The following is a 12,123-nucleotide window of genomic DNA, read 5'->3' on the forward strand; positions in this document are numbered from 1 at the left end:
TTATGGCCTTCATTTGTCACATTTCCTTGCCTTGTGGTTTATCCTACAACCCAAGATGTAACAGTGTAACCTATATGAATTCTGCTGATCGTTTTGAAGAGTCTGGTCTGCCCAGAGTTAACTGAACCAGTCCAAATCATTATGGCTTAGAATGATTGTCTCTTTAGAACAGAGTTGACAGTGAGGGGTTCTGCATACCTACTCCAGAGAAAGAATTGCAGCTCAGGGTTCCATAGTTAACACCATAATGTGTTAAATAATATTTTCTGTGCAATTTATAAATAGGGTAGTAGAATAGCTTCACTTGCTTTCTGGATATGACACCAACACATTTTTATTTTGGGAGGAGGATGCTAGGCTGGGGGGCTTTATTTTGAAGCTGCTACCTCATTGCTTCGGTGTTGTAGCAGTGTTCTGAGCAATTCCAGGTGTCAGCATGTTTATGGTTTAATATTTTATTCAATATAGTTGTTTTTAATCCCTGGGTAGTCCTAGAGTGTTGAAGATACGATTGGGGTGGGGGGGGGGGGAATCAATATAAATAAAAAATGTTCTGGTTCTAGTTAAAACATTTCTTTCCCTACATGCTTTAATAAAAACACTTCCTTTTAGCTAATCTAATTTGAATCTGACTGCTCTGTTTGAGGAAATACTGCCTGTTACTATTTTTGAAGAGTATTACAAACCTGTCTTCAGATCAAAACGGGGGAGGTGAGGGGATTTCAGTGCGGACGTGGAGAGCATCCACATAACAGAAATTGTCTGGCACGGCCTGGGGGTAGACTGGGGAAGAGGCCCAGAGCAGCAGAGCAAGAACAGCTAATCCTTGACATCTGTGTTTCAACTTTCAAACAACAGAGTGCACAGATTAAGAGTGAGGGTTCATTCCTCACGCTGACAGGCTTCAATTGTAGGTTAATTTATTTACCATTTTCCCCACTACTGCTCACATGAGCAAGAGATTTTAGTTAGAAATAAGTAAAATGCTAAGTTCCTTACTAAAAATAGCTAAAACAAATCTTAACAGCCCAGGCTCCGATTCACTATTGCACTAGTGCCACGCTGCAGCTGCTAGACACAAAAAAGAGTCACAGGACAGGCATACTTCCCACCACCGGGGATACCTCCAGTGCTGAACGGTCTCCATTCGCTCTGAACTACCTCCACAGCAGCCCTGGGTGCAGGTGGCATTCTTGTGGGCACAGTAGAAGCATGTCTGGGTCGGGAGAGAGGAGGTGTTCTCAGGATGGTCCTGCACCCCAGCAATTCTGCATTCTTGGAATGATCTATACGTGGCATTGAAGCGGGGGTGTAATTTAGGGCAGCCTCCTGGTCGCCTTAGCCTTCAAAGGATGCCACACCAGCCCCCAGAGTTCCTGGATATGGAAGGTGCTCTTACATATTCTCTCTACTCCTTACCTGAAGCAATGCCAGCGTTACCTTTGATTTTACACAAAGCACTATGGGAATTGTTTAAAGAAACCAAAAGACATATTGAATATAATTTCTTTTCAGAAGGTGTTTTAGTGCCTTGACATAACTTGACAGCCTCTAAAAACGTGATTGCTTCATATATTTCAAAAGTCTAAACAACAAATTAACTAGAACCCTGAGTTGGATGTGGCACAGAGTGTGTAATTCTATGCAGCACTAGCTCCATTTGAAAGCTGAAGTCATTGTTCACTTAACATTTTTACACATATGAGTAAATAAGCCAATTCAAGATATTCTGCACCTTTTGTCTCACAGCTGTGCAGGTAACTCTCACTAATGTTAGTGGAAGCTATAGACATTCACTAATGGAAGATTGGACCTCAAAACCTCTTCCTAGTACCTTCAAGCACACACACTGTGCTTGACTATTCACCAAAGTAACACTATGTATACAGTACTAAACCTCTGGTATATCTACACATTTGTCGCTACTGGCTACATTAATCAATCTTTCCTATATTTATTCAAGTGCTAGGTAACTCAGAATGGAATCACCAACCCCTTATCTGAATCTTTTTGTTTCATGGGCCAGACTTGCTTCAGTAACTGGCCAGGAAATCGCAGTCACAATATTTTTTCCTTCTGAGTTGCAGGCAATAACCCTGTCATTGGAATAAAAGTTATATAACCATTGCTACTTTCCAGGTCTGAGACTCCAGAGGAAAGGTTTATATGAAATAAACAGTTCTGATTAAATATTCTAGATTCTTATCCATCAGCAGGAATATGAACAGCTTTCCAATAATTGAGAGATTTGGTTACTGCATGTTAACAAATAATTTGAGTGTATTTTAAAGAATCTTTACGATTAACAAAAACAGATCTTGAGAAAAATCTCGTTCACATTTCAGCAGAGGTGACAAAGATAAGCAAGGACAGTTACATGCCCCCCAATTCCCTCCTGTTTAATATTTACTACAAAAGTAATTAAAGTAGCCCACATCATAGACAAACTCATTGTTTTTAACAAGAAAAAGACATGCATATTTCAGAACACAATACTTTCTCAGCTGTTTGGAGTAACTTTGTAATGATGTTGCCATGCCAATAAAACTTTTATGCTACAACATATTAAATATATTTCATATTGGTCTATATCAGTGGTTCCCAAACTTGTTCCACCGCTTGTGCAGGAAAAGCCCCTGGCGGGCCGGGCCGGTTTGTTTACCTGCCGCGTCTGCAGGTTCGGCCAATCGTGGCTCCCAGTGGCCGCGGTTTGCTGCTCCAGGCCAATGGGAGCTGCTGGAAGCGGCGCGGGCCAAGGGACCTACTGGCCGCCACTTCCAGCAGCTCCCATTGGCCTGGAGCAGTGAACCGCGGCCAGTGGGAGCCACGTTCTCCGAACCTGTGGACACAGCAGGTAAACAAACCGGTGCGGCCCACCAAGGGCTTTCCTTGCACAAGCAGTGGAACAAGTTTGGGAACCACTGGTCTATACACAGTTGTTACAATTTTTCCTATATACTTCTGTCTTGTTTACAAGCAAGCTGTGCTTTGGACTTCTGTTAGTCCTTCTCATGTACAGCCCTTATGTGACAGTCACAGGCCTAGCTTCTTTCACCTCTCTCACTGGTGGCTCAGCCACTCAGACTGGACCTTAGCATGGCAGCCCTGTTTCTCAATCTCTTTAACATGACAGGCCCAATTGACTTTGGCACCTGAAACCCATTTTCCTCTGTGAGCCTGTGACAGCAGCTGATTCAAGTGACTCAAAAGCAGTTTCTTCAAAACAAAGGATTATTTATTCACCCAAAGGTACATAGCATGCAGAAGAGATAAAACAAAAAAGGCCTATAGGCATATTTCCCCTTACATACAGCTTAAATTTTTCCTTGAAAGCTTTTTAGTAAATTCCATTCAACCCACTCACCTCCATCTCTGGGCTGCTTACTCAGTGTGTCTGTCAGCTTTTCCCCATTGGGCAGCTGCTGACAACCTACTCAACTCTCCTTCTTCTGTAGGCTCAGCATCTTTAAGGTTTGAGAATCCCCTTTGATCCTAGGCTCAGGTTTGGAAGAATAAATCTTAGCAGCAGAGCTATAGCCTGGTAGTGGGTGTTTCCCAATCAATAGCTTTCCCTTTGTTCCCTCAAGGACTCTTGATATTCTTTGAACTGTACCTTATTTTTGCCATTGTTTCATTTCCTGTTTGTTGCTTCCCTAACAGCCTCCTCTCATTTAACTCCTGTCAGCCAGGCAGGATAATATCAAACAGATAAACTGAGATGCATCTAATCTTCCTAAAAAAAAAAAAAAAACTCAACACCCTCTTATTCTCCACAGTTTCCCATTAGTGTTACATTATTTAGTTATCTTAGTCAAAGACAAGTTTTTTAAGCTGACCACATAGTCATGCTTAAAAACTTGTCTTTGACTAAGATAACTAAATAATGTTATATTTTAAAATATGTGAGCAGGTGCCTTTCCCAGCTTCTCTAAGAATCACATTGTTCAGAGTCCAAAATTAGTTTCTTTGTTGGGGTTTGGCTTTATTAATAAAGAAATTAACAATAACACACATCAATTCAAGGCTCTTCTCAAGATTCTAGAATTCCAACCTCAAGAGTGCTCAGCCCACACCGTAGAAATCTGAGAGAAAACTCCCTTATATCTAGAAGCCTTAGTGAGTCAGAAGAATACTTAAGTCTTTTTCAGGGGAAACATTATCTGCTACAGAGTAAATTTTCCAGGCAAAAACTGCCAGTATGTTACAATGTGGCAGTAATGATCATGTGGTATATCACAGAATCATGTAGAAAACCCACATTTATGATGTACACCTGCACTCTGCATACTAATCCATCTCCACCAAGTGTATTTCAAAAATTCTCAACTTCTGACCTTCAAAAGCCACCCTTTCTTTTTACATCAAACTGCCGGATAGATGTTTCTTTCTCCCTCCAAATATGACCTTTTCCTTTCAAAATCTCTCTGGCCCAATGCTCAGCACAGGCAATACCAGTCTTGAAAAAGGGTCAAGTTTAGGGTCCAATATCTCACAACCCTGCAAGGTGAAAAGGGAGAACAATGGCATTTGAATGATCACGACATATTGGGCTTTAGATTTGTTCGTTTTCTGAAGTATAGAAAATCCGTTTAGGTCATGTTTAGAAGTTTTTATGATTTCCTCTGTTGGATTCAAGGTAACTAAGGCAGTTCATTTTACAGGTAAGGCTTACATCACTCCTGAAAGGCTGAACGAACAGGGTCATTTTTTTTTCCCCAATCTTTGGTGGCCATCTTTGGCCTCTCTTTCCTCTACTTTCTATAGAACTTGGCTTCCAGATTTAAAAGTATGTTTTCTCCAGTCTTTTAAAGAGACTCTTTTTGCCCAGATAAATTCTCTCAAGCAGATTACTCCCAGTTAATTTTCTCTATGTGGTAGGTCCAGAAAATGCTATCCAAATACCCTGTTTGGTTCAGCAGTCTGAAATCAGGGGAGACATTTAAAGAGACAGGATCCTGTGCTGTTGACTAAAACCTCCAGGATCTGTAGAGATGCCATACTTCTTATACACCTTTTATGCAGTCATTAATGTCCTATGACATACTGCCTGTTGGAGATAGAAATAAAGAAGTCCAGGACTGGGCAGTCACAGGCTGCAGCTACACAGTACCATTGGAAGTGTGTTACCTCATTTCTGTACATAGTTCTGGTCATAACAATGGGTTTATATTAACACCAGCCTGCTTCTCAGTAAGATATTGCATGGTACCCGGAAGTGCAATACATGTCCAGGCACACTGAATGTATTCATTATGTAGTTTAACCCTGTGCTGGTTTTAGTAAGGTTACGCACACACAGCCCATACTGTACTCCTCTACACTGTTGACTAGGGTGGAAACTAATTTAGGTTAAGTTTTCAGAGGATAGTTTGGTAATTCATTCTTTTTCTATAAACTGCTCAGTGAATCACTGTACAATGTACATGATCAAAAAGGTTAAACACGTGCAATACACCATTGGCACTGAGGATAAAACAGAACTGAAGTTATATATGAAAATATCCAGGAGAAAAATCTATTAACTTTGTATCCTAATAATTTATGACAGAAAGCATGTAAAAATTAACTAGGGGCACAAATATCAACTTAATAGTCAATAAAGAAAAATGATGCTGGGGAGAAAAGAAAAAACTGTTAATGAAACAAGTGGAATGTACTCACAATTCTGTTTAACACAGTAAATTAGATACACAGTAAGTTAAACATCAGCTTGCAGCAGTACTGCAGAGAAGGGATATTCTGAGGTGCGATGGTTCTATCAAACTCTATGCCTCATCCTACCCAAAGAATATTGAATTGTATTTCTCCACAACTAGCAAACACCCATGGTGCTTGCAAGAAAACAAGGACAATATTTTCAGGTTATTGCTGCCAGCTATCAGCTTTCCTAACATATTGTGGCAACTGCCACTTTTTAAATTATTAAACACCATGGAAGAAATAGTGACAAAGTTTGAGATGTTATAAGAAAGAGCACTAAAGCAATCCTACTATGCAAGCAATTCATTACTATAGTCTGCATTCACCTACCCTGTGCTGTAACTTAAAGATCAGTATACACTTAATGAAGTTAACTACCAGGGAAATGATATTACCCTTTACAAATAGCATAAATATTTAATGGGTCGAAAGTAAAATCCTTGTTAAGAGCAGTAGCTGCCAATAACTCCAATTAGGATAATGTTCACCTTTTAGATTTTTTTTGACAAATCCTTATTTTTGTAATCAACAATAATATTTCTCGGTATTTATATTGTGGTGTGGAGAAAGTGAATAAGGAAGTTTCAGAGTAGCAGCCGTGTTTGTCTGTATTTGCAAAAAGAAAAGGTGCCACTTGTACTCCTTAGAGACTAACCAATTTATTTGAGCATAAGCTTTCGTGAGCTACAGCTCACTTCATCGGATGTGTTATTTGTCCCTTCACATAACACAAGAACCAGGGGTCACCCAATGAAATTAATATGCAACAGGTTTAAAACAAACACACAGTCAATCCATGGAACTCGTTATCAGGGGCTGTTGTGAAGGCAAAAAGTATAACTGGGTTCAAAAGAGAATTAGATAAATTGATGGAGGAGAGGTCCATCAATGGCTATTATCCAAGATGGTCATGGATGCAACCCTACACTCTAGGTGTCACTAATCCTCTGACTGTCAGAAGCTGGGACTGGACAACAGGGACTGGATCTCTCAAAAAATTGCCCTGTTCTGTTCATTTCCTCTGAAACATCTCACACTGGCCACTGTCAGAAGACAGGGTATTGGGCTAGAATGGATCACTGGCCTGATCCAGTGTGGCCATTCTTATGTTATCTTATACTTTTGTTCCCCTACCTCTCAGCATGTGGCAATGATAAATTAATTAATGTTTGTGAGGCACTCATGCTATTGTGATGAGTGCTCTAGCAAAGCCTACACAGAAATAACCCTGTAAGTTACCATTGCTGCTACTGGGGAAGCCATATTTATTTTAAAAATGTGTAACTCATGAGCAGTCAAGGGAAGTCACTCTATCCCTGATAAGCTTTCTTTTCTGATCTTAAGTGTCTTTCCCCACCAATCATCAATTTGCACTGTGAAACTTCGAGAGGAATACTCGTCTCAGACCTTTTGTCCCTAATTTTCCCACTACTCTTGCCATTGCTTCAGCTCTATTGGTAGCAAAAAGAGTGTGAATGCTAGTGTAGACAAGGGGCTGGCAACCACCAGTATTTTTATTACCACATCATTTAGACCTACCTGAGCAGGGGTAGGCAACACTATGCTACAACCACTGGTGACCACGTGATGCTTGTCTATACTAGCATTCACATCACCAGAATGAACCAGTCCTGACAATAGCGGGTAATTTTCAGCAAAAAAAAAAAAAATCTTGTGCAGATATTATTTTAGGATTTACCTCGATTAGCATTTAGAGTTATGTTAGCTAACATGTTTAAAAGTCTAGAGTAGACATTTCTAACACATGCAATGCCAGTCACATTAAATCTGGGGGAGAAGGGGCTCAATAAATCTGGGGGAGCTCAGGCAAACTCAACAGGTTTAGCATGTGTTAAAGATTACACTGCTTTGTCTGCACTAGGCTACTAACACATTCTAACAACAGCCTTTTAAATCCTAGTCTACACAAGGCATTAGTCACCATAGTAAAAATGATTTAGTATGGTGAAAGGTAGCAGATCTCTCCAGTGATAAGAAAGAAATGAGGAAGAAAGAGGCATTCCTTATAGCATTTGAGTAGGAGCATCCAGAACAGAATGGAGACATCCATCTCATCACTCCCACGGTACTGAACAGACAGTCTGAGCTTGATGGATCTTTTACGTCTTGAGCAACAAAGAATGGAGGCAGAAAAACAAATCTTTGATATGTTAACAGGCAACTCTTTTTTTCAGTGACTTACTCAGGGACAGGACTGACTGATGTTCTTGTCCATGATGTTCAGAGACTTACTTCAGCCGAAAGAATGACTACACCAAGCTCATCATGTTAGCAATCTTACAGCCCATTATTCCTCCCAAATAAGATGAGAAATGTGGCATGTTGTATTATGCATGCATATGTACTTAGGGCACAAGAGAGATATAGCAGCCTTATTTCTATGATGACAAACTTAGGAAGACTAGCCACCTTGTTTCATCACAAGCCCCATTACCAAGATGTAAGAGTAGGAGGGCGGAGCTTTGAAGATAGGTTGATCATCATAGATTCATAGATTCCAAGTCCTGAAGGGACCATTGTGATCAGCCAGTCTAACCTCATGTATAATAACAGGCCATAGAACTTCCCCAAAATAATTCATAGAGCAGATCTTTTTAGAAAAACATCCAATCTTGACTTTAAAACTGCTAGTAATGGAGAATCCACCATGACCCTTGGTAAATTGTACCAACGGTTAATTACTCTTACTGGTAAAAATTTACGCCTTATTTCCAGTTTGAATTTGACTAGTTTCAACTTCCAGCCATTGGATTATGTTATACCTTTCTCTACTAATTTGAAGAGCTTATTCTTAAACCTTTGTTTCCCATGTAGATACATACAGCCTGTAATCAAGTCACCCCTTAAACTTCTCTTTGATAAGGTAAACAGATTGAGCTCCTTGAGTCTATACTATAAGGTAGGTTTCTAATTCATTAATCATTCTTGTGGCTCTTCTCTGAACACTCTCCAATTTTTCAAACACCCTTTTTGAATTTTGGACACCAGAACTGGCCAATCTGCCCATCATATATTTTTTTCTTAATGAACAAATCCAGGTTTTCTCCCCATGGGTTTGTGTGGGGGGGGCGGGGAAGAGAACCTGGATTTGTGCTGGAAATGGCCCAACTTGATTATCATACGCATTGTAAGGAGAGTGATCACTTTAGATAAGCTATTACCAGCAGGAGAGTGGGGTGGGGGGAGAGAAAACCTTTTGTAGTGGTAAACACCCATTTTTTCATGGTTTGTGTGTATAAAAAGATCTTCTGTACTTTCCACAGTATGCATCCGATGAAGTGAGCTGTAGCTCATGAAAGCTTATGCTCAAATAAATTGGTTAGTCTCTAAGGTGCCACAAGTCCTCCTTTTCTTTTTGCGAATACCGACTAACATGGCTGTTACTCTGAAACCTGTCATTCAAATATTGTATAATATAACTTTTATTAGACAGGTTTTTGAATCTTTTGAAAAAGAGCAAAGTTTTTTTTTTTAAATGGGTACCTAAAATTGGGCTGCTAAATCTTTATTTTAGCACCTAGATAAGTAGTCTTGCTTTCAAAAGTGACCTAATGCCTCTGACTGATTTAAATGGGAGCACTTTTGAGAGATATGTATGTCATAGATCAGAAGACCATTATGATCATCCAGTCTAACCTCCTGCATGACAGTCCACAGAATTTCTCCCAGTGATTCCTGCATTTACTTCAGCTACTTGTGGTTGAACTAAAGCATAGATAGATGTATCTAAAATCTGGTCTTTTATCTGCATGCCTAGGAGTCTAGCTTTAGGAACCCTGTTTTGAAAATATTGCTAAAGATCTACTGAATGCAACACTGTTCATTCTTCATAAAAATATAAAGTGAACTATAATAACAGAGAAAAGGTATTTTAAAAGATTTTACAGATTAAATCCTTAATATTATTCACTTAGGAGAATGACCATATTGCAATGTATTAATATGAATGTATGTAGAAGTGTAATACAGAAGGATTACTTATCACAAGGAAAAGTATGACAAAGTAAATATAGGGGAGTAAAACTTCCATGTATGTTCCATGAGAAATATATTATTCTATAAACACTAACATATGTTTAGTTGCTGAATCTTTGGCAACATAAATTTTCACCTTCCATTGAGAATGTCAAACATGCCTCATGCTAATCACTGGAATGAAAAATGAGGGGTTTTAACACTGTAGTGATTGTTTTGAATGACTGTTATGTTGGTGATTTTCCTCCTCCACCTCCCCACTTCTTTCTGTTTATGTAGGCTTAAGTGTTCATGAATTTGAGGGATTAATAGCACAAGCTAGAGGAAAGCAATGTGAAAACAGGTGCTGTACAAGCTCTTCAAAAACACCTCTCTCCAGATGTATATAATCACCGTATTCCAATCCTGGGCTTCTCTTGAGAAGAGATCATTAACAGTGGGTTGGTTTTGTCCAGATGAGACCAAGGTAACAACATTTTATCCCTCAAGAAGTGAGAGAAAGTGAACCTGGTGTGCTACAAATATCGCAGATGTCTGCAGGGCTGGGGGGAAATCATTGACTTTCCTCTCCTTCAAAAATGATGAGTGATGGCCTCAAGAGGCAGCTGGTGAAGGCTCCTGGGCTGGAGCAAGCCCTAGTATTGTTGGGCAGGCTGAGGTGAGCCTACTTCTCTTTCCCTTCCTGTATATTCCCTGGTTGGAAGACTTGGCTTGTTCAGACAAGCTGTTAATGGGGCAGGAGATTTTGGGTTACATTAGTTACTTGCAATAATTAGCTGTTTCCTGAAGAGCATAGTCCAGTTTCTTCATTCGCCCCCCACCCCCCAATCATTGTATGGCTGGCATTCTTCACCATCAAGCTCATTTTCACAACTAGGATTTACACCTCAGTTTCGAGGCGGAAGGCTAGTGGATTATCCCACTTGTGTCATTTAGACCAATGTTCCTCAACGACCAGTCCGTGGACTGGCGCCAGTCCCTGAGATCTCTCTGACACCGTTTAGGGAGGTAGCAAGTTGGTTTCTGGTGTCAAAAAGGTTGAAAAACACTGATCTAGACATCATTAACAGACTCAGTTGAAATTGGAGATGGCCTGATCCAGAGTGCCAGATGCAAACACCCTTGGATTTTTCAGGAATTTCAAATCCGGATCTTGGGCCAGTGCGCTAGTTAAAACGTAAATATTTAGTTACTTGTATCTATATGTTTTCAGAAGCACCTACCCTAAACTCTAGGCATTTTTGCTAAGAATTAAAAACACAATAGCATAACAAAGCCAAAAACCAAAAACCTTCAAACAGAAAGGGGAAGTGCTACCCAGACGAACTATAATTTATATACAGCCATTTATAAAATCTGCCCTTTTCCCATCCCCTTGCCTCGATGCATGCCCCTTCACTTCCTGAACACAGCTCCAGATGCCTAAAATTATAGGAATAGCACAAGACCAACTGCATATACTGTAAAAAGAAAAGGAGTACTTGTGGCACCTTAGAGACTAACCAATTTATTTGAGCATAAACTTTCATGAGCTACAGCTCACTTCATCGGATGCATTCAGTGGAAACTGCAGAAGACATTATATAAGCAGAGACCATGAAACAATACCTCCTCCCACCCCACTCTCCTGCTGGTAATAGCTTATCTAAAGTGATCACTCTCCTTACAATGTGTATGATAATCAAGTTGGGCCATTTCTCCCCCCCCCCCCACACACAAACTCACTCTCCTGCTGGTAATAGCCATCCAAAGTGACCACTCTCTTTACAATGTGTATGATAATCAAGGTGGGCCATTTCCAGCACAAGTAGTACTTTTAAAGAGAGCATTACCACACTCCCATTTACCTGCTCCAAAAGGTCAAGATGTGCAGATTGCAAAGCAACATGAAAAGCCAGTCAATGTTAACCTCAAATCCACCTCAAAATTAGCATTAGCCTCCCACCCCATACCTTCTTTTTTGTGTGACAGCATCGTGAAATAAAGGTGAAATGGCCTCTGAAATTAGCTCTTTCAGGAGTACTTACCTCTAATGGAACTCTGTTCTTCTGAAAGCAAGTTAATGACCCTCTTGATGCCTATATTGAATACTCCTTTTCTCTTCTGAAATAGACAAATGTGCTTTTGCATACTAATGATAGCTCTCTTTTGACCTCAGCGGTTGTTTTTGTTACCATATTACCCTGTCTTCTGTTTTATAGCCTAGTATGGTTATTTAATGCTGGCTAGAGAAAAGCTTCCATCATGTGCAACTCTGGTTAAGGCGTGTTAACTATATTTTGTTTCAGGAAAATACATTCTAAAAAGTAGTTCTATCGAAAAGGGTATCAATTCAAGGAAAATTAACAAGCTTGAGATTTCCAGGTTGGCATTTGGGTGAGGAAGTTAATTACAAATAAGGCAAGATATGTAAAGTGTGTCATACAT

General features: G+C 39.8%; 1 protein-coding gene across 6 annotated transcripts in view; it reads right to left on the reverse strand.

Annotated features, from left to right (window-relative positions):
* FGF14 (fibroblast growth factor 14) overlaps nucleotides 1-12,123 on the reverse strand; it is a 607,804-nt gene that overhangs the window by 400,709 nt on the left and 194,972 nt on the right. The window contains exon 1 of one of the 6 annotated variants that reach the window (XM_073349272.1): nucleotides 4,335-4,354. The exons of the other annotated variants lie outside the window; for them this stretch is intronic. The gene's annotated coding sequence lies outside the window, so the exon portion shown is untranslated. Of the gene's footprint in view, nucleotides 1-4,334; nucleotides 4,355-12,123 lie in introns of those variants that run through there. 6 annotated transcript variants of the gene reach the window in all.

Source organism: Lepidochelys kempii, chromosome 1, assembly GCF_965140265.1.
Source record: "Lepidochelys kempii isolate rLepKem1 chromosome 1, rLepKem1.hap2, whole genome shotgun sequence".
Lineage (NCBI taxonomy): Eukaryota > Metazoa > Chordata > Testudines > Cheloniidae > Lepidochelys > Lepidochelys kempii.